We start from the raw sequence: 18,642 nt of genomic DNA on the forward strand, positions 1-18,642 counted from the left end.
GCAGCACTTGGAAAAAAGGGTGTGTTTTGTTTGTTGGAAGGACTGGGCTGGAGAGCTACATTCTCCTGTTAAAGAGGTCAGAGGCAATTTGGAAGGTTAGATGGCGAAACGTTGTGAAACCACAGCATTGTGTGGAGAGCCTGAAGGGGCAGGGCATGGTTAGCCCCGGCAAAACGAGTCACATGGGGGAACTGTTATTTGTCTTAAGCAATTTGGAGGGCTTCCTTGTGAAATAGGTGGCAGACATTTGTATGGCAACCATGGATAAAAACAGAACCAACCAGAGGAAAAAAAACGTAGTGCCACTCACCTCGTCTTCAAGTAAGGAAGACGAAATGGGTTCGGGGTTAGTGAGGTTCTTACCGCAGGGAATGCACAGGCAGCAGGAGCGCTTGATAGAAATGTTCCATCAGAAACAAATATCAAAAGTATTAGGGGATCATGTAGCTCCTTTTGAGCACTGCTTACCATAGGAGCTACTACTTAGTGAATGCTTACTACATGCAAAACGTCACAGTGCCAAGCGGTACAGGTGCATTGCCTCAGTTCACCCTTACGACAGCTCTACCGGGAAGGTGCCCTTCTGCCCTGTTCACAGATGAGGAAAATAAAGCTCACATGCAAATCAAGCATGTCACACACGGAAGTGTTGGAACCAAGATTCAGCCCTCTGTCTGCTGAAACCATAAGCCACTCCAGGATTCTCAGCCTCGAGTCATTGGTACATCCAATGGACCAGAGTCCCTGGATTTCTTTCACTGTCAAAAGACTCTGCAATGTTCTCTTTTTTTTTTTTTTCTTCCAGGTAATTTATTTTTTGAGAGAGAGAGAGAGAGTGCACATGAACAGGGGAGGGGCAGAGGGAGAGAGAGAGAGAGAGAGAGAGAGAATCTTAAGCAGGCTCCACACTTGCTTAGCTTGGGGCTCAATACCGCGACCCTGAAGTCGTGACCTGAGCCAAAATCAAGAGTCAGTTGCTCAACCGACTGAGCCACCCAGGTGCCCCCCGTAACTTTCTCTTTCAAGTCTTTCTCACTCCTCTTCCTACACGATGTTTTCTCACTTGAGTCCCAGCTCCTTCTATTAGGAAAATGTACCTTTTCCAGTTGTTCATGCCTCACCTGACTGTCAACACATCAGATACGTATCTGGGTTAAGGACCATTACTGCCCCCATCTCCACCCCTACCCCCAATTTTTATCAGGTAATCCCCCTGTTATTGAGGCCACTTACACTCAAATCTGAACAAGCCACACCTTCAGTCTACTCATTGTTTCACCCAGTCCAGGTCAAAGTGCAATTCATTAAGCAAGCACTTTATCTGGAGTATTGAAATACCTCTATGAATGTTTTGCCTCTGAACCGTGCTACCTGGTTACGGGAGGGGTAGTTTGCTACTAGTCCCCAAAGTGGACCTAAGGTGTTAGGATCTGGACAGGGGCTATAAAGCAGCTTTCCAAGTTGCTTAGCAACAGTTGACAGATTATGGCTTCTTGACTGGTTCCAACCGTCCCAAACACGCCCTATGAAGAGCCACGTCCGTCTTCCTTTTCCTCCTGCCTCACCCTGCTGAGGATTCTACAAGGCGCCTTTAGACAAGAGTGTGCACGTGCATGCTTTATCGCAGGTAACAGTGCCACCCCCTGCACTCACAAAACATAGATGTTTCCCCAATGGGCTATAAAATGTGCTATTTGGGAAGTTAATTTTGAAATGTTGTTCAACTAATAGGTACTTGGCAATGTACCTCTTTCACATAGGTACTCCAGGAGTGCGACGTTTCTGGTTGATGGCATGGCTTTCCAGAGAAGTACTTTTCATATTTTTATAGTTTTTCTCCTCTGTAAGACTTTACCAAGTCAGCTTCCCAGAAAGCATGATTTCAGGTCCTACTGAAGAGGCAGAACGGAGCGCACTTGGATGAGAGGAAGAAGAAAGAACAGTAACGTTCCTTTTGTTTACTTAAAAGGCCCAAGAGTTGTGCAAAACACAGGCTTCCCATGTGCTCCGGCGTGAGTTTTCGTGGCCTGGACAGGAGGCCCCAGGATCAAGCAAGCTGGCACACAGGCACGCTGGCTCTTCAGGACTGCTGCCTCCATAGGCAACAGGAGGGATAGGTGGCTTTCTGGATGCTGGAACCCTAGGTTCCTCCAGGGCAGTCGCGCAAATTGGGTGAGAAAAGACAGGATCCCAGGACTTAAGTTCACATTTTGGCTACTTCGAGTGAACTTTAAGCAAACACAACGCCCAAACCGCTTTCTAGCTCACATCGCAGCACACAGATTGCGCTGTGACGTTAACTCTTTTCAGAGATTGCATACCAGCAAAAACAAAAAACAAACAAACAAAAAACCCCCACAAGTATCCAGGTCCCCCTAACGCACACGGAGGGCATTTCTCATATCCTCTCTCTTTCCTCCAGTCCCCAACCTACAGAAAATTGGGTGTGTGCGTGTTCATGTGCGTGACGGATTCTTCCCCTGCTTGCAAAGCCGAAGCCTAAGCTTCCAGACCTCGCGGCTTCTAAAGCCCAGGGAGGCCTGGAAGGAGACCCGCTCTCAGCGAACCGGCCGCACGGAGGCGGGGAGCGGGGCGGGGCCGAGCGCCGGGACCGCCCAGGCGCGGGGCACAGCCAACCAACGCGCGGGGAGGGCCGGCCGGCGCGGGCTGAGAGGCGCGGGCTGTCACAGGCGCCCGACGCGCGCTGCAGGTGGCAACTTGGAGGTGCCGCCGCCACCGCTGCAGGAGCAGCCCGGGTCTGGCGGCCCCTTCCAGCCTCCGACAGCCCTTTCCCGCCGCCGAGCCCGACACTGGACCCGGGAGAATCCGGAGGAAAAAGCCGCTGCGCAGGGACCTGTAAGCAGCCCTACCTCTCTTCTGCCCTTGCGCTACTTTTTTTCTTCGAGGAAGGTTGTGCCTGGGGGCTGCGAACAGGCTCCAGGAGAGGCTGGAGAGGAAGGCTTCGGGTGACTCAGGTGAGCGCTTCTTCTTTCCGGTGCCCTATCCCTGTTCGCAGCCGGGCGCTGGCCGGGACATCGGCTCGCCCAGTGGGCAGGAGCCGGGGCGCGGGCGCCTGCCCTTGGCTCGAGGTCGATGAGGGAGAAAGCGAGGAAGGGGCGAGGCTGGTCCGGCCGGGGGCTGTCTGCCCGGGCCCGCCCAGAATCGGCAGGGACTCTCGGGCGGGCACCCCAAGGCGGGTGGACAGGCAGAGAGATGCTCTGAGATGGCCAGAGGGCTTGCACCCTGGTTCAAGCTGGCGGGGATCGCCCCCGTGCGCGCCGTTCGGGAGCCGCAGCGGAGCCGGGCGCGGCGCCTTTGCGAAGCCCTGGAGAGAGCGCGTTGGGCCGGGCGAGCTCAGGAATCTTCAATCCCCGCGAGCCAGAGGCGCTGGAGGACGTCATCCCTCTCGGCCCCGGCAACTCCTCCTCCGCCCCTTTCGCCTCCACCCCTCCGCGCCGGCGGTTCAGCCTATTCGCAGATTCCGTGCCTTTGCCAACGCGCGAAGTGGCTGCTGCTGTCACTACCCTCACTGCCCTCGCTGGAATTGGAACGCCCCGGGGTCCGGCTCTCCGGCCTTGGCCACCTAGTTGTGCTCCAGAGACGAGTGGGGCTGGCCAGTTCTCCGCGCGGAGGGCGGAGGTGAGCGCGGACTCGCTTTCCAGTGCTCCCGCTAGCCATCCCGCCCCCCCCCCCACTCCCCTGCAGCTTGAAGCGCTAGCTCAGGAAGCAGAATCTCAGAAGCAAGACCTTTCTTGCTCTGGGAAATTGGGGGGTGCCGGTGGTGAAGGTGGAGGGGAGCTCCTAGGATGGTGCAAGCTTGGAGGAGAGGCGAGAGCCTCTGCCTCCATCTGGGCGTTTCAGCCCCTGCCTTAAAGTGGCCAGGGGCTCCGACCTCCGCGTCCCGGCTCACGGGGTGAGGGTGCTGGTGGCAGTGTGTGTGTGTGTGTGTGTGTGTGTGTGTGTGTGTGCGCGCGCGCGCGCGCGCCAGGGTGAGCGTGTGCGATCCTCCGCGAGGCAGAGGCACAGGAGCCCGCTCCCCCTCCTCAGAGGAGCCGAGCCGCAGGGCCCTTCAGCCCCTCACCGCAAGTGGCGCGCAACTGCATCCCAGCAACTCAGCGCTGCTGCCTCCTTTCCTCCCGCTCCAGTTCCCAGGCCTCTCCACCTGGGCGCGTCCCAGGGTGGAAAACATCTGGCCAGAGGTTGCGGGTAGAGGATCGAGGCGTCCTCCCAGGCCAATGAAGCGGTTTCTCAAAACCCAGGGGAGCGCCCCGCGCAGGGCATTTCATTTTCCCGCGGCGGGGCTGTAAGGACCTCGCGTGGAGGCTGGTGGAGGCTGGCAGAGGCAGGCGCGCGCTCGAGGGAGGGCGTCGTGTCACTTGGGAAGCCGAAGTTGGGGCCGCTGAGCAGCCGAACGTCCCTGGGCGCATCTTGCTCCGAGGCCAGGGAGCTAGGCCCGCGCGGGCAGGCTGGAGGCGTGCTGCTCCGGAGGTGGGGTGGCCGGGGACCCGCTGCCGGAGGGCGCCACTGGGTCGCGTTGCCGGGGAGAAGGGGGCGGGGGGTGGGCGGGTCTGGGCAGGCCGGCGAGGGCTCGTCGGGGCTGCGGCAGTGTCGGCGGCACCGGAGTTGCGCTGAAAGTTGAGGACGGGGGTCTTCACTGTGTGGTTAACAGCCCTCGCGGCCACTGCGGATTCAGGAGCAGCAGCCGCGCGGCGTGTTGGGCCTCCCCTTTGGCCCGCGGGCCACGGCTTTCGCTTTTCTTTCTGTCTCTGAGCCGGGAAAGCCTGGGTGCAGGTGGCGAAATCCTCTCGGGAACGGGAGGCGGCGTCCAATAAACGCGGAAAGGGGAAACGCCGGGATCCGGCGCGTAGTGCAGTCTCTGTAGGGCGGCGGTGAGCGCCAAAATCCCGGGGCAAGGCAAGGCTGACCCAGTCGAGAGGTCTCCGGAGGGGCCCCAGCGTTAGCGCCCCCTTCACCCCCACCCCCAGGCTCGGCGACAACTCCTGTGTAATTCCTTCCGAAGTGCATTGGATTAAGACTAGGCCGATAGAGAGAGCTGGAATCCACGAAATGAATGAAAATAGAAATGACTGTTAAGTCCCAAATCTAATTCCGGTTTAAACCTAAATTCCATTTGATTAGAAACAGACTCTAATCTGGTACAGCAGGGTCTAGGTGGAGGCCCCTATATTGCATTTCTCCGAATGACAGTTACTAAGGGGCCCAGCAAGGTTTGCTCTTCCCACGTTGCAATTGTGTTGCCTTTGGAGGTGGGAGTGGATGTGGGGTGAGGGTGAAGGTGTACACATCTCTACCCTTAATTTATAGCCAGGAGGGGTTCGAGTTCAGGTTGGTTTTGAAATGACCTTGCAGGCCTCCTTCTTCCCCTTCCTTTTTCTGCCATAGGCATTTCCCAGCTGGATCATTCACAGTAGAGACTTGAGTCACCTCAGGGGTTAAAGATCCTCTCTCCTAACGTTAGTTTCTGAAGAGGACTTTCAAACAGGCTTCTTTTAAAGGGAAGTAACCCAAAGAAAACATTCTCTGTGCTGAGGAGCAGAGGTACAAAATAAAATTATATAACTAGACTGTGACCTCTCAATCCCAATAATGGAGATAACCCTTCACTAGAATGTAAATGATTGAAGGCAGGGCTCGGTGTTTCTTATCCTTTTATCCCTAGGGTCTGAGATATATAGTAGGTGCGGTGTTCAATTAACATTTATACACCCGCGCTTGTGATTAAAAACTTTAGCCTGAAGACATTTAATAATTTCTATGATCCATCATTATTACAATCAGAATATTAAACTAATTGTAATAGTCACTTTGAGGACTAGTATGTATTATGTAGTTGTATATATTTGTAAACTTTAAACTTATTTTTACATATATTGTTAAATTTGGGGTTGGTGCCACCCCTTTAAATAAGAATGCTCTGGGTGCCTGGATGGCCTAGTCAGTTAAGCATCTTGATTTTGGCTCAGGTCATGATCTCATGATTCATGGGTTCCAGCCCCGAATTGGGCTCTGTGCTAACAGGGTGGAGCCTGCTTGGAATTCTCTCTCTCCCTCTCTCTCTTCCCCTTCCTCACTCGTGCACTCTCTTCTGTCTCTCTCCCTCTCTCTCTCTCTCTCTCTCTCTCTGTCACACACACACACACACACACACACACACACACACGAATGCCCTTAAGATATTAGGGATTTTATAAATGACAGAATGACAGCGGCATGGCTGAAGTCCCTCTATAATAGTCTGGTTGAATACTTCTAGAAACGGGGATCTCACTACTTTCACAAGTATTCTATTTTAGATATATTCATTATTCAAAGGCTAGGATGACAAAGGTAAGCATGACACGGCATCTGCCTCCATATTCTAGTTGGTGAGCTAAAAAGGAGTCATAATTTTGTTGCTATTGTATAGGCAGGTGAGAAAGGTAATAGGTCTTAGCAAAGTGAGCCCCAGCTTAGCGCAGCAACAGCAAAGGAAACTTCACTCAGGAGGGGTCTTGTGGTATGCATTTGAAGAAGTTCACCCCTAGGACCGTATGTAAACAGACTAAAAAGAAGTTCCCTGAAGGTCAGCCTGCCTAGTTACTGATTCTTTCCTGCTCTCTCTTTTGACCTGTAACACTCCACGTCCTCTCTCCTCTATGCCCACCATTTTATTCAAGAAGTCTCCATGTCTGTTTCTTCTCTTCTTGAGGCCGGGGCAGTTGACTGTGAACGGTTCATTAAAAAGACCCAGGGAGCCGAATGAGTCACAGTCCACTCCGACTAGCCACTTCCTCCTCTAGAAGGAGAATAATAATTTTCACCTGCCACCCTGTGAGAATCCCTTTATGACTTCAGAGTTATCCGAGGTACAGAGAAGGAAAGTGTGAGACGTAGCACAGGGAACATAGAATTTTCTGATTCAGAGCAAGTTAACCAAGAATCACAAGACACACAACTGACTAGAAAATATAACTTTCAGTGTAGAGCTGGGGGCTAGAGATTTGAAAGCCGCTTTAGCATGACCTCTGTAGTACAGATGGAGAAATACAGAGAGCTGTTAGAAAGTTTAGGATTTGTCATTTCACCAGGGCGAAAAAGAAATCAAAGGTAGCTACCAAGTTGCTGGGGAGAAGAAAATTATTTATATTTGGTTGAGTAGCATGTGAAACTTTCGATTGGGAGCAGCTGATGCCGTAATGACATGTCCCATTTAAAAAAAGCAGCTCTGAGGGATGTCTAGCATGTGTTCTGAAATTCATGTGTTCTGGGAGGGGGCCCCTGGCTGGCTCAGCTGGTGGAGTGTCCGACTCTTGATCTCAGGGTCATGAGTTCAAGTCCCACGTTAGGTACAGAGATTAATAAAATCTTCAAAGAAAAAATAAGATCTTAAGAAAAAGAAAGAAAGAATGGACAGCAAACGTTGAGGAGCTGTGGGTTACATAGCCCAAAGTTTATCCAGGGGGTCGTACCCTGGTGGGAATGTGGACAGAGCTCAAGGCACAGGGGCCGAAAGTATAGTATCTTGGAATCCTCTATAATGAGCAAGTTTGAGCAGCTAACTAGGTTAAGAACAGTGATGGGATGGGGAGTGGCTCTGGATATAATTGGGGCTGATCAGGAGAGAGCAGGAAAATAGATATTAGTGGGCAAAGGAGTGCGTGCTAGTCCTTACATTGGGAGCCCTGAAATAAAAGGAGGAAGAGGCAATCATTTCTTAGTGTGGACGTGGAACTTGCAAACAAAGATGTGAATCAGAACTCGGCTCCCTTGCTGCTGACTCCGGCACATGATGTAAAGTCTCTGAGCTGCAGCGTCCCCACCAGTAAAATGGAGTTAGGAATGCAACCTGGGGAGGGGTCCGGAACAGGTAAAACCCATGGCGCCCATCTTGCATTATAGGTTAGCTGCCCTGGCAACCAGCTTCTGGTTTTCTAGAAGCAGGAGTGGAGGTTGGCTGGGCAGGGTATTTGCAGATTTTAAGTCTTCAGCCTCCATTAGAAACCTATGCATTTCTTGCATTTCCACCTGCCACGTGGATATCTTTACCCAGCTGTTCCATGGTCACCTCAATCTGAATATGTCTAAAACTCATTTGTCAGTTTTATGCTTTCCTTCTTTATCCCGGGGCAACGGTGAATCACCAGGGGGAAGCTAGTTTATGGTTTCCTCTTCGCACATGGCTCCCCCACAGACACACACCTCAGAAATGTCAGTGGCCATGTTGTGGTGGCTCCTGGACTTCTAACCCTTCAGATTTGCCACCTGTTCTGCCCCAGGCCCTTGTCACTTCCTGCTTGGATTTTTGTGCTGATAAGCTTAGCCCTGTCTCCTCCCTCCTCCCCTAACTTCTGCTTGCACTTCAATCCTTTCACAGTAGCATTTTAACTACATCACTCCCCAGCGCCAAACCTCAAGTCCCTCCTGTTTTCCTAAAATCCTTAGATCTGTATTCAGAACACTGTGTTCTGTCTCCTAGCTCTCCAACGTTATATCCCACTGGTCCCAACAGGAAACCTCGCACCTGTCACCACTTCTGATGCATCTTTTTAGCTGTGTGTGTGTGTGTGTGTGTGTGTGTGTGTGTGCGCGCGCGTGTATGTTTTATCACCCAATTCCTTCAACCGAAATGCGTCTCCTCACCCTAGATCTTGAAATCCTACCGGTTTTTCAAGGCTCAGCCCAAACACTACCTTCCTCAGGAAGTTTTTCTTGGTCGCGCTCGGAAGGTCCCTCTCCCTGATCTTTTCTTCTGTAGCTCTTTGCTTTTTCTTCTCACATGGCACATCCCTTGTATTTATTCTCCAGTGTGCTCCTGTTGATTGAGAGCTCATTCATCTCTGAATTCACCACCAAGGGGTGCCCAGAGTGGGGGCTCAAGGACTTTTCATTGTGTGAACAATCATACGGAGCCTGAGAAGGGGCGACACAGGAGAAAGATGTTCTAAACCCAAGGCAAAGGCAGTATGAGGAGGAAGCAGCCAATGCTTGATCAGGTCTTTATAGGCAAAGCGGAGAAGAGACAGTCACCTGGAACCTTCACAAACCACCCTTTACCTCATTTGTGTTTCATTATGCAAATAGTTTAAGCTTTGGTAGTTGGAAGGATCCATATAATTTTTAATATCCTTCATAGTAGAGAGGCGAAAAAGCAGACTTGAATGTGGAGAGCCAAGCCGGTAGTAACCGGGCTGAAAGAAAAATGAGGCATGCTTGCTTGGCAAGATGCCTGCGAACTGCTGGAGCATCTGGAAATATGTGAGAGAGTTCTTGGTTTGGGGCTTATGACTTCATCTGCTCTAGAATCTCTTTTACAGAGCCTTTTGTCCGATTCCTAGCACGGCTCCCTGATTCACAAGATAGAATCATGGCGCGTTAATTAGCATGGGTAGTCGTTCCAATGTTTCTGATCCAGAAGAACGAAAAGACAGCCCTGCCTCTGGTGTATACGACATGTTTGAGGACAGGTGGAGAAACAAATTATCGTAAAAGGCTTGCCAGCTTCCGGATTCCGGGAATGGAAATGCTTCCAAACAGTCTTAAATATACCACCTTCACACTTGAGAGTATAAACCCGTCCTCATCAAATAGTTAGAAAGTGCCCATTGCTCAGGAAATGAGTCAGTAGAACAAAACAGGTCATGATCAGGTACTGAGGTTTTGAATAGTTGGGAATTACACACTTTGTTGTAATGTGAGAATTATATACTCAGATCTCTTCTGGAATATGAGAAAGTGGATGAGCTGTGTTATGTAGATTTTGACACATCGTGTTCATAAAGTTTACAGACATATGTTTCAAACTGGAAAATACGTTGGTCAGCCACTATATGAAAACATTTGGCCCATACATGTGATTTCTATCCGGACACTCTTCCAAACTTACTTCCTCTGACAGCTTGTTCAGCCTTTCTCTGCTGCAGCTTTCTCACTGGTAAGTGGAAATATTGGAGGATTAGTATCTCTACATTCCACCGAGGATGAAAAAGAACTTAATGTGATAAAGTGAGATATAATATTTTAATTACTAGCCTGATAGTTTTTTAAAAATCGGCAAATCTCCCCATCTCTGTCACCTCTTCCATATAAAAGCAGATCGTGGAAAATTCACAAGAACAAGTTCAAATGCAAGCAAATATTTAACCAGAGACTCATATTCACCTTTACCTAGAGAACTTATTTTTTTCCCCAATAGCCACAAAGCTCTGCAGAGCTGAATCATCAAACCAGGAGTCCCTGTAGCCAAAGACCATTTGGATAAGCTAGTGGTCTGATTTAAAACAGATTAAGATACAGGGTGCTGGGTGGCTCAGTCGGTTAAGCGTCCAACTTTGGCTCAGCTCATGATCTCACAGTTAGTGTGTTCAAGCCCTGAGTCGGGCTCTGTGCTGACAGCTCAGAGCCTGGAGCCTGCTTGGGATTGTGTGTCTCCCTCTCTCTCTGTTCCTCCCCTGATCTCTCTCTCTCTCTCTCTCTCTCTCTCAAAAATAAATAGAGATTTTAAAAAGTGTTTAAACAGATTAAGATACATTTGCATTCCACCTAAAATCATTGTGTCTTTGAATGCTGGGTGCCCTTTTTCATTTGCATTATAAATAAGAAAATATCAACACAATGTGAGAATGTTTAAAGAGATGTAGGGGTGGCTGGGTGGTTTAGTTGGTTAAGCTTTTGACTCTTGGTTTCCACTCAGGTGACGATCTCATGGTTTGTGAGATCGAGCCCCGCAACTGGCTCTGCCCTGACAGTTCAGAGCTTGCTGAGGTTTCTCTCTCTCTCTGCCCCAACCTCCCCCCGCCAAATAAATAAACAGACATTAAAAAAATTAAAAAGACGTAGCTACAAACCCTAAAAAATAGAATAAACATGGCGATCTGATACACAATGAGCAAATAGCCTGATATTATATTCAGAACCCATCCCAATGTGTAAGGAGTCGAAGTGAAGTATCTTTTTGAGGAAAGAGGAAGATGTTCATATGTGGGTGGATGCTGGGGTGGGAACAAAGAAAAGATGCCACCTTTTGCCTCTTTCTTTCTCTGTATCTCAGTGTTTTGCTTCCATGCCAATTTCACAAATTCCCTTTTATCATGGTCTTAACGATGACTTTTTGCATAGATCCTTAAGAATTGTTTAAATATGGTCGATTTTGGAGAATGTTCTCCCTTCCTTCACCTACGTTTACACTTCCGTGAGCTAAGCCTCTGTCCCCCAGACACACACACACACCTCAGTGTCTGTGTTGTTTTAGTCTGGATTCTCTTGGAAACAGACCTTGAGATAAAGATTTGGGTGCAGGAGTGAGACAGTCAAGCTGCCGTAATTATCCAACCGCTCCAGTACAAGTGGGTTCTAGCAGAGTGTCTGGGGACAGGCAAATCACCTCAGTTTTCTGAGTCTTTGTTTCTTCTTCTGTGGAACCGGTTCAGTAATGCTCCCCTAGCAGAATTGTTATAAGAAATGGAAATAACAGTTATAAAATGTCTGGCACATGGTAAGTGCTCCAACAAATACACCCATTCGTTTGTGTCATATGATGCACGTTTTGTAACAGTTAATTCAAATGTGACAATTTATATTTAACCAATCAACTTTTACTCTCAATATCTGTGTTTCAAGCTTTTGGTCCTGACGATGTTTATTTTTTAGTCATTTAAAAAAAAAAATAACCTTGAGGGGCGCCTGGGTGACTCAGTCAGTTAAGCCTCCGACTTCAGCTCAGGTCATGATCTCACGGTTCGTGGGTTCGAGCCCCATGTCGGGCTCTGGGCTGACCACTCAGAGCCTGGAGCCTGCTTCGGATTCTGTGTCTCCCTCTCTCTCTGCCCCTCCCCACTCACGCTCTGCCTCTCTCTGTCTCTCAAAAAATGTATACACATTAAAAAATAACCTTTAATCCTGAGTATATTTAAATGTAATCTCTTTGCCACTTTTCAAGTTTTTTTTTTTTTTTTAAATAGTAACCAAAGCAAAACGCAATTAGGAAGATAAACCTGATAATCCTACTGCAAAATGTTTCTGCATTTCAAAATCAAATAGAAATTATTATTTTTAGTCTACCCCCTCTGTATCTGCATCATGCGTGTTGGAAAAATAATGAGCATCAGGGACATTTATCTCTGCCTACACTAAAATAATATGTGGCAGATTTATTTAGGCTCCTTGATCTTGAAGGCATCTACACTGATGGTTTAATTACCAAGATAATTAGGTAAAACTGCTGTACCTCATTTTTTTTTTTCAAGTGGACAGAGCTGATCTGGTTTTTTTGTTTGTTTGTTTTTTTTTGTTTTGAAAGAGCTCTCTAATTGATAGTGGATGTAAGAGTAACCCATGTTTCCAAGGCCAAACAGCTTAATAAACTGTGGCACAACCGTACTTCTTGGACTTTGTCACCACCTTGCAACAATGGTAATTCTAACCATAGTCCCCTTTCTCCCGACTGGCCTTTAGGAAGCCTGGAGGATCCCCTGCTTGCAAAACCAAGCCTTCTCTGTGCTGGGCGCCCCCCACCATTTTTATTTGTTCTTGTTCTGGCCACCATGCTGACATTTCACCTCAAAGATCCCCAAGGCACCACGGATGCTCCTAAACTCGCTGTGGCCCGAACCTAACACGGAGCCACCAGGACTGCCGGCATGTGATGCGTTCCTCGGCCCGCCTCGAGTCTGGACCGGGTGCAGGTCGTGGGTCACTGCTCAGGGCGCTGTTACCCCTGTGGCCCCGTGAGGTCCACTAGTCACCCCTTGCCTTGACGACACCACCACATAGCAATGCCATTCAGTGGACTCTGTGATCGCACAGACGCGGCTCTTACCCCTGGGATTCAGGCGCAAGCATCTGGGTTCTAGAATGGAGGACAGAGCAAGACATACTCTGTATCGCACTCCGAGTCTGTTACAACTTCTGTGTTTTCATATACAATGCTTGGTACATGGTAAATCTGAGCAAGTATACCCAACTTGTAAGCTTATGAAATTGTGGAATTTATCAGATAGGCTTCCTGGGGAAACAAGGCAGGATTTTATGCCAAAGTGTAATATGAGGGGGTTAGATATAGAAAGATTACCACGACTGTGAGTGGGGAAGTCTAATGGCACAAGAGGACAGGAAGTTAGAGGGGCAGCTGGAAGGTTTTGCATTTCCTGTTGTGTCCACACTGGCCTCGGGCCGAGATTTGCCCCTTGGTTATTTTCTCCCTTGACCTGGGTCCTTTCTCAGGAGGCTCTTTGCTTTTTCTCTTATGGTTAGATATTGGAAACACAGAAGATCTTATTTTTTTTTTTTTCAACGTTTTTTATTTATTTTTGGGACAGAGAGAGACAGAGCATGAACGGGGGAGGGGCAGAGAGAGAGGGAGACACAGAATCGGAAACAGGCTCCAGGCTCCGAGCCATCAGCCCAGAGCCCGACGCGGGGCTCGAACTCACAGACCGCGAGATCGTGACCTGGCTGAAGTCGGACGCTTAACGGACTGCACCACCCAGGCGCCCCAAGATCTTATTTTTTAAAAGGCGGGATGACTTAGATACTTTTCTGCCACAAAATTTATGAATTCCGGGGAATATTATCATGTTGCAACATCGTCTGCATTGTATTTATAAGGGATGAGTAATTTGTGCTATTCTTAGCCATTTGAAAAGCATATGAAAGATGAAAATTAATTAGGTAATGCACCAATGAGTAATGCTGTACATGTGACCCGGTTGTCAGACCTTTTCCCTGAGTAAAAAACTATCATGATGTTTTGTTTTATGTCCTGTACTTTTAGCACACGAATATACTCTTGCATTTCAGCTGACTTCATGTCCTATTTTGCCTTAAGTGTAGCTTTGCTCTCCCTACGATACGGTTAGGAGATAACTAAATGTGTTTCAGGAAAAATAAACATTGGTGTAATTTTCCAGATTGTGGGTTCATCGTCACTTAATTTCCCTGGATGACAGTTTACTCATCTTTATGATGGAGTTACAGCTGCTTCAGCTTTCAAATCTACGATCCTGAAGCGTCATGATAGGTTAAAAACCTTTTGTTTTTTAAACCTGATAACACAGCACAAGTACCGTGACAGTTTTTACGGGTCAGTGTTACCGAGACAGTTTGACACGAGGAAATGGAAATAGCACTTTGCTATATAAAAGTCCTAAAGAATTCTTTAACAAGAATGGCATTATTATTATCAGCCCAAGTAATCTCACTTTAAGTCTCTGGATAATTGGTAATGTTAGCCTGATGACAGTTAATCTACTGTTTTTCTGAACCAGCTCAGCATTTCCCCTGCTTGACCATGTTACCCGGAATCTCATTTTATTTCCCTCTTCTTCTAACTCTCCTAACAAATTTAAAGATGTTCTGGGTAGGTTTTTGTCCCGCTATGCCGGAGAATCCCAGGGCTGGGAACACGAGGCCAAGGAGTGTGAGGTGGGCTGGAGGGAGGCTGTAATTTGGGGGGTCAAGAGCGGGCTGCGGGAAGCATCGATGGCCAAGGAATGAGAACAGGATCACTCCCTCCTTCCGGTTTTCTCCTCTGAACATTAGTTAGCCTCTGCCATTTGCTTGGCCACATTTTTCAGATAACTGGCTGTCAGCAGACAGAGCATGTGCAGAAAAGATAGAGCTCCCTGGGGGAGCCGCTCCAGGGGCGGGGGATCAACTCCAGGCATAGGAGGGGCTAGGCAGGTGGTTTTTAACTAAAGGAGTGAGCGAATGAATGAATAAATAAATTACTCTGAGTACAATCTTTCCAAAGCCTAGCAAGATGCTTTCTCCGTGTAGTTTCCATTGAAATCTACTGATAGGATAAACACAAGCTAACGTGTAGCCCATCTTTCAAAATGCTTTCTCCTGACTCCGTGGAAAGGCAGTGTCGGTTACATCTGACTAGCTGTTAGTCTAGTGGAAGATGAAAGTCCACCAGGCAGGGCTTGGAAAGTAGCAAGTGGCCTTTACTGTGAGTTGCTCATATGATTCTGGAACAGCTGGGCTGAACCCCCAGTGACTTTCCATGGGAATGCAGTTAACTTCCTACTTGGAAATGAGTTGATTTGAGAGAAAGTGCCTGACCCATCAAGTTATTCCTCCGACCGGAAGTATAATTTCAGCAAGATTGAGGAAAAAGAGTTGAGAATTGAAAAACACATGTCAGAGGGAAAAAGCATCATTTCCTCACGCTACACCTCACGGTGCTGGACGTGGAGGAGAGTGAATGCTGCATATCCAATTGTGTTGCGTTCACAGAAAATTAACCCGAGTCAACCCCCGAACATCATCCTAGCGCTTCCCACCACCCCCTCCCCCAAAACCCAAACTCTCTTAATAGCCAAGAGCCAGATTTTGTGACATAGGAGGTGTTCAATAAATGCAAATCGCTACAGTGCCTCAGCATTGTGAACTAGGACGAAAATTAAAGCACAGCGGTTCATGGATTTTCGGAAACAGTTGAGGTGTCAGAGTTAATCAGAGTAATATTTTAAAGACCTCTATTAAACCTTTCCCTGTAACTTCAGCAAGCATTGGCTATCCCCTTGACACCAAATAGAGTGCGGTGAGCATGTGCATTCTACCAGGGCTGAAAACACTGAGTTCTGTTCCAAATGCATTTCTTTTTTGATGGTTGGATGGTTTTGTTGTTGTAGAGACAGGCGGAATTGCGCCTGTGTGGGGTTGCTGGCTTGAGATTTATGGTGTAGTTCTTACCCACTTTTTATTGACTCGTCTCTGTTCACAAATAGACCTACTGAATTCAGGAATTTGTTTTTAGGCATTGACCTACTAAAGTATCAGTTTGCACATGATGTGAAAGCCAGCATCAAAGATGTGAGCAGGACAAGGTCAATGACCTCGGGATGTTTTGAAGCCTTTTATTGTCAATTGCCTTCACGTGGGGGTTTCAGGAGTCTCTTGTGCCCTTTAGACACAGGTTGAGTAATGCTGCTGACATAGTCTTCCTCTTTTTTGAGCCAGTGGCTTCTTTTCAATTTCTTACATTTCCCCCATAAGGAATGCCTGCCTATCTCCTACTTGGGGAGGTTTGGGTACTCCTTTTCTGAGTGAATTTTCAAAGCGGAAGACAAGCAGTGATCAAAGTGTAGTTTAATGGATGTTGTGTGTTTTGTTTTTAAGAGCACAGAAATGCTTCTTTTCTTTAGCCTCTGGCTTCTTTGGCCCTCGGGGTGAAGAGATTGGAGTGATAAAAGGCAGAGACCTACTTTCTGAATATAGGCATTCCCCATTTTACAGATGAGTCATTTTTCCAAAAGTGTGTTTGTCAGTAGTTGTTCAGAATTTTTGAGTTCTTTACCCTGAGAGAAAATGTTAAAAGTTATGGTTAGGTTTCCAGGCTAGCCCAGACGACCACATTCAATCTATATTATAAAAAAATTTTGAAATTCAAGCCCTGCGCTGGGCTCTGTGCTGACAGCTCAGAGCCTGGAGCCTGCTTCGGATTCTGTGTCTCCCTCTTTCTCTGCCCCTCCCCTGCTCGTGCCCTGCCCCTCTCTGTCTCTTGAAATATAAAAACGTTAAAATTTTTTTTTTTTTTTGGAAATATTAGCATCAGTTGTGAGAGTTTGGGTCAGGAAGCCACATGGAGAACCTCAGGTGAAAATCTTTGGCTGAGTATGAAGTGTTTTGTGATTCCCTTCCCGAACCCCTTATTTATCTCCTAGTGCTCATCTCTCTGGGCTCTAGTGTCCACATCCTGAGTCACACTCTTTAGGCTCTTCTTTCCAAAATGTATTTCTTGCTTCAAATGTAGTACCTTCTCTCTTTCTCAAACGAAACTATCATTTTCTTAGTTCTGCTGAGCTAATAGGAAAGCAATCTGATTGGATTAATCATTTTGTGCAAACGATTGATAATACCATAACCTTTCCATGGTGTTTGCATTAAGAAGCAGAAAGTCGGGGTGCCCGGGTGGCTCAGTGGGTTAAGTGTACGACATTGATTTCAGCTCAGGTCGTGATCTCATGGTTCATGAGTGTGAGCCCCACGTCGGGCTCTGCTGGCAAAGATGAGAGGATTCTCTCTCTTCCTCTCTCTCTGTCCCCCCGCCCCCGACTCATGCTTTCTCTCTCTCTCTCTCAAAATAAGTAAATATACTTAAAAAAAAAAAAGCAAAAGTCTTGTAACTCAAATCAAATACAGGTTGTTGTATTTATTCCAGTTTGGTATTCATTTATCATTTTTAGAAGTATTTTTTATAACTGATGCAGGCCATGGGGATAAACAAGAATAAAATATGATATTTATCATCTCATAGGGAGATGAGTATTTATATACCACCAAGCATGGTATAAAGTGTGATAGTGATGAGTTTCAAAAGACAATTTTATGAAAATATCAAATCTTATACATTGGGGGGAGTGGGTAATCTGACGCAACAATACGGGAAAACAATTATGCATTATGTTATAAAGATATATACACTGCCAACGTAGCATTTCTGCATATCATCTTATTAATTTAATATTGAGTGAATAAGATATTGACTATCTCAAGAAACCATTGAAAAATTGTCCCACATACACAGTATAAAATGTTTCAAAATATCCATATTAGCAAGAAATTGGAAACGACACAAATGTCTATGCACAGGAGACTGGATAAGTAAATTATGGCATAGTCACAAAATGAGATATTATACGGCCACAAAAGCGAATGAACTACAGGTGTCAACCAACCACGTGGAAGAATCTTTAACACAGTTGATGAAAAAAAAAAGTTGCAGAAGGTTGAATGATATGATACCATTTTTCTAAGGCTCAAGTTTTCCATGGAAAACTGAACAGCATCCTTTAGGAAAACCTGTGGGGGGGGGGCAGGAGGATTGAATTGTAGATGCAATGATATTGATAATATTCTTCTTATTAAGATAGGTGCTAGGCTCACAGATGTGCATTTTATTATTATGCCTCATAGCTTACACTAGGTATGAAATTATTGCACAATAAAACATTTTATGTGCATCTTTAAGTGGCCACCCCGGTTATGGGGAAACACCAAAGAGGAGCGGTTAATTCTGACAGGGAGAGCAGGAAGGTTTCCCAGGAGAGGTGATGTTCACCTTGGACTTGAAGGGAAAGTAAGGCTTTGGGGGTCAGGCAAATGTTGAGTGGTGGAAAGTGATGAGAGAGAGGGAGGAGGAGACACATACACAGAGGACTTGAGGCAGAGCCGCATCGGCGGGCTGCACGGGAGCTGTAGGTATAAAAACTGACGTGAGGAGAGGATGGGGTGAGGAAAGGGATCTGTCATAGTATTTCTATGCAAGGCAACCAAGTGACCACGATGCCTATAACCCTCCTCAAAGACCTATAAGCTTACCCATGCCTGGAAGGAAAAAAGAAGCCACATATAGATCAGAGGATAGGGAAGGGTAGTGTGGGGAAGGCGAGAAACCCAGGTAAAGAAAACCAGAGGGACCCCCTCAAAGGAACGGGTGAGACGCTGGAGGAGAACTGGAGGTCAGAGAACCAGGACATCCCAGGCAGAAATGGATTTTGCCCCATGGAGGAAGGGATTCCGTAGCACAGAAAAGGGGTTGTCTTTGGCAAAAATGGAGTAAGGAGAAGCCTTCAGAAGAGGAGGGTAAATGAAATCTCAGAAAGATTCTAGACAAACGTTAATGTTAAAGAAGTTACAGGA

The 18,642-nt window shown here is 47.3% G+C and overlaps 1 protein-coding gene across 2 annotated transcripts in view; it reads left to right on the top strand.

Annotated features, from left to right (window-relative positions):
- The first annotated feature begins 2,673 nt into the window (after positions 1 to 2,673).
- EPB41L3 (erythrocyte membrane protein band 4.1 like 3) overlaps positions 2,674 to 18,642 on the top strand; it is a 231,194-nt gene continuing 215,225 nt past the window's right edge. Inside the window, exon 1 of one of the 2 annotated variants that reach the window (XM_053902422.1) lies at positions 2,674 to 2,856. The gene's annotated coding sequence lies outside the window, so the exon portion shown is untranslated. The other variant, XM_053902425.1, reaches the window with a different exon arrangement.

This window comes from Panthera pardus, unplaced genomic scaffold (genome assembly GCF_024362965.1).
Source record: "Panthera pardus isolate Hobbes unplaced genomic scaffold, ASM2436296v1 HiC_scaffold_15, whole genome shotgun sequence".
Lineage (NCBI taxonomy): Eukaryota > Metazoa > Chordata > Mammalia > Carnivora > Felidae > Panthera > Panthera pardus.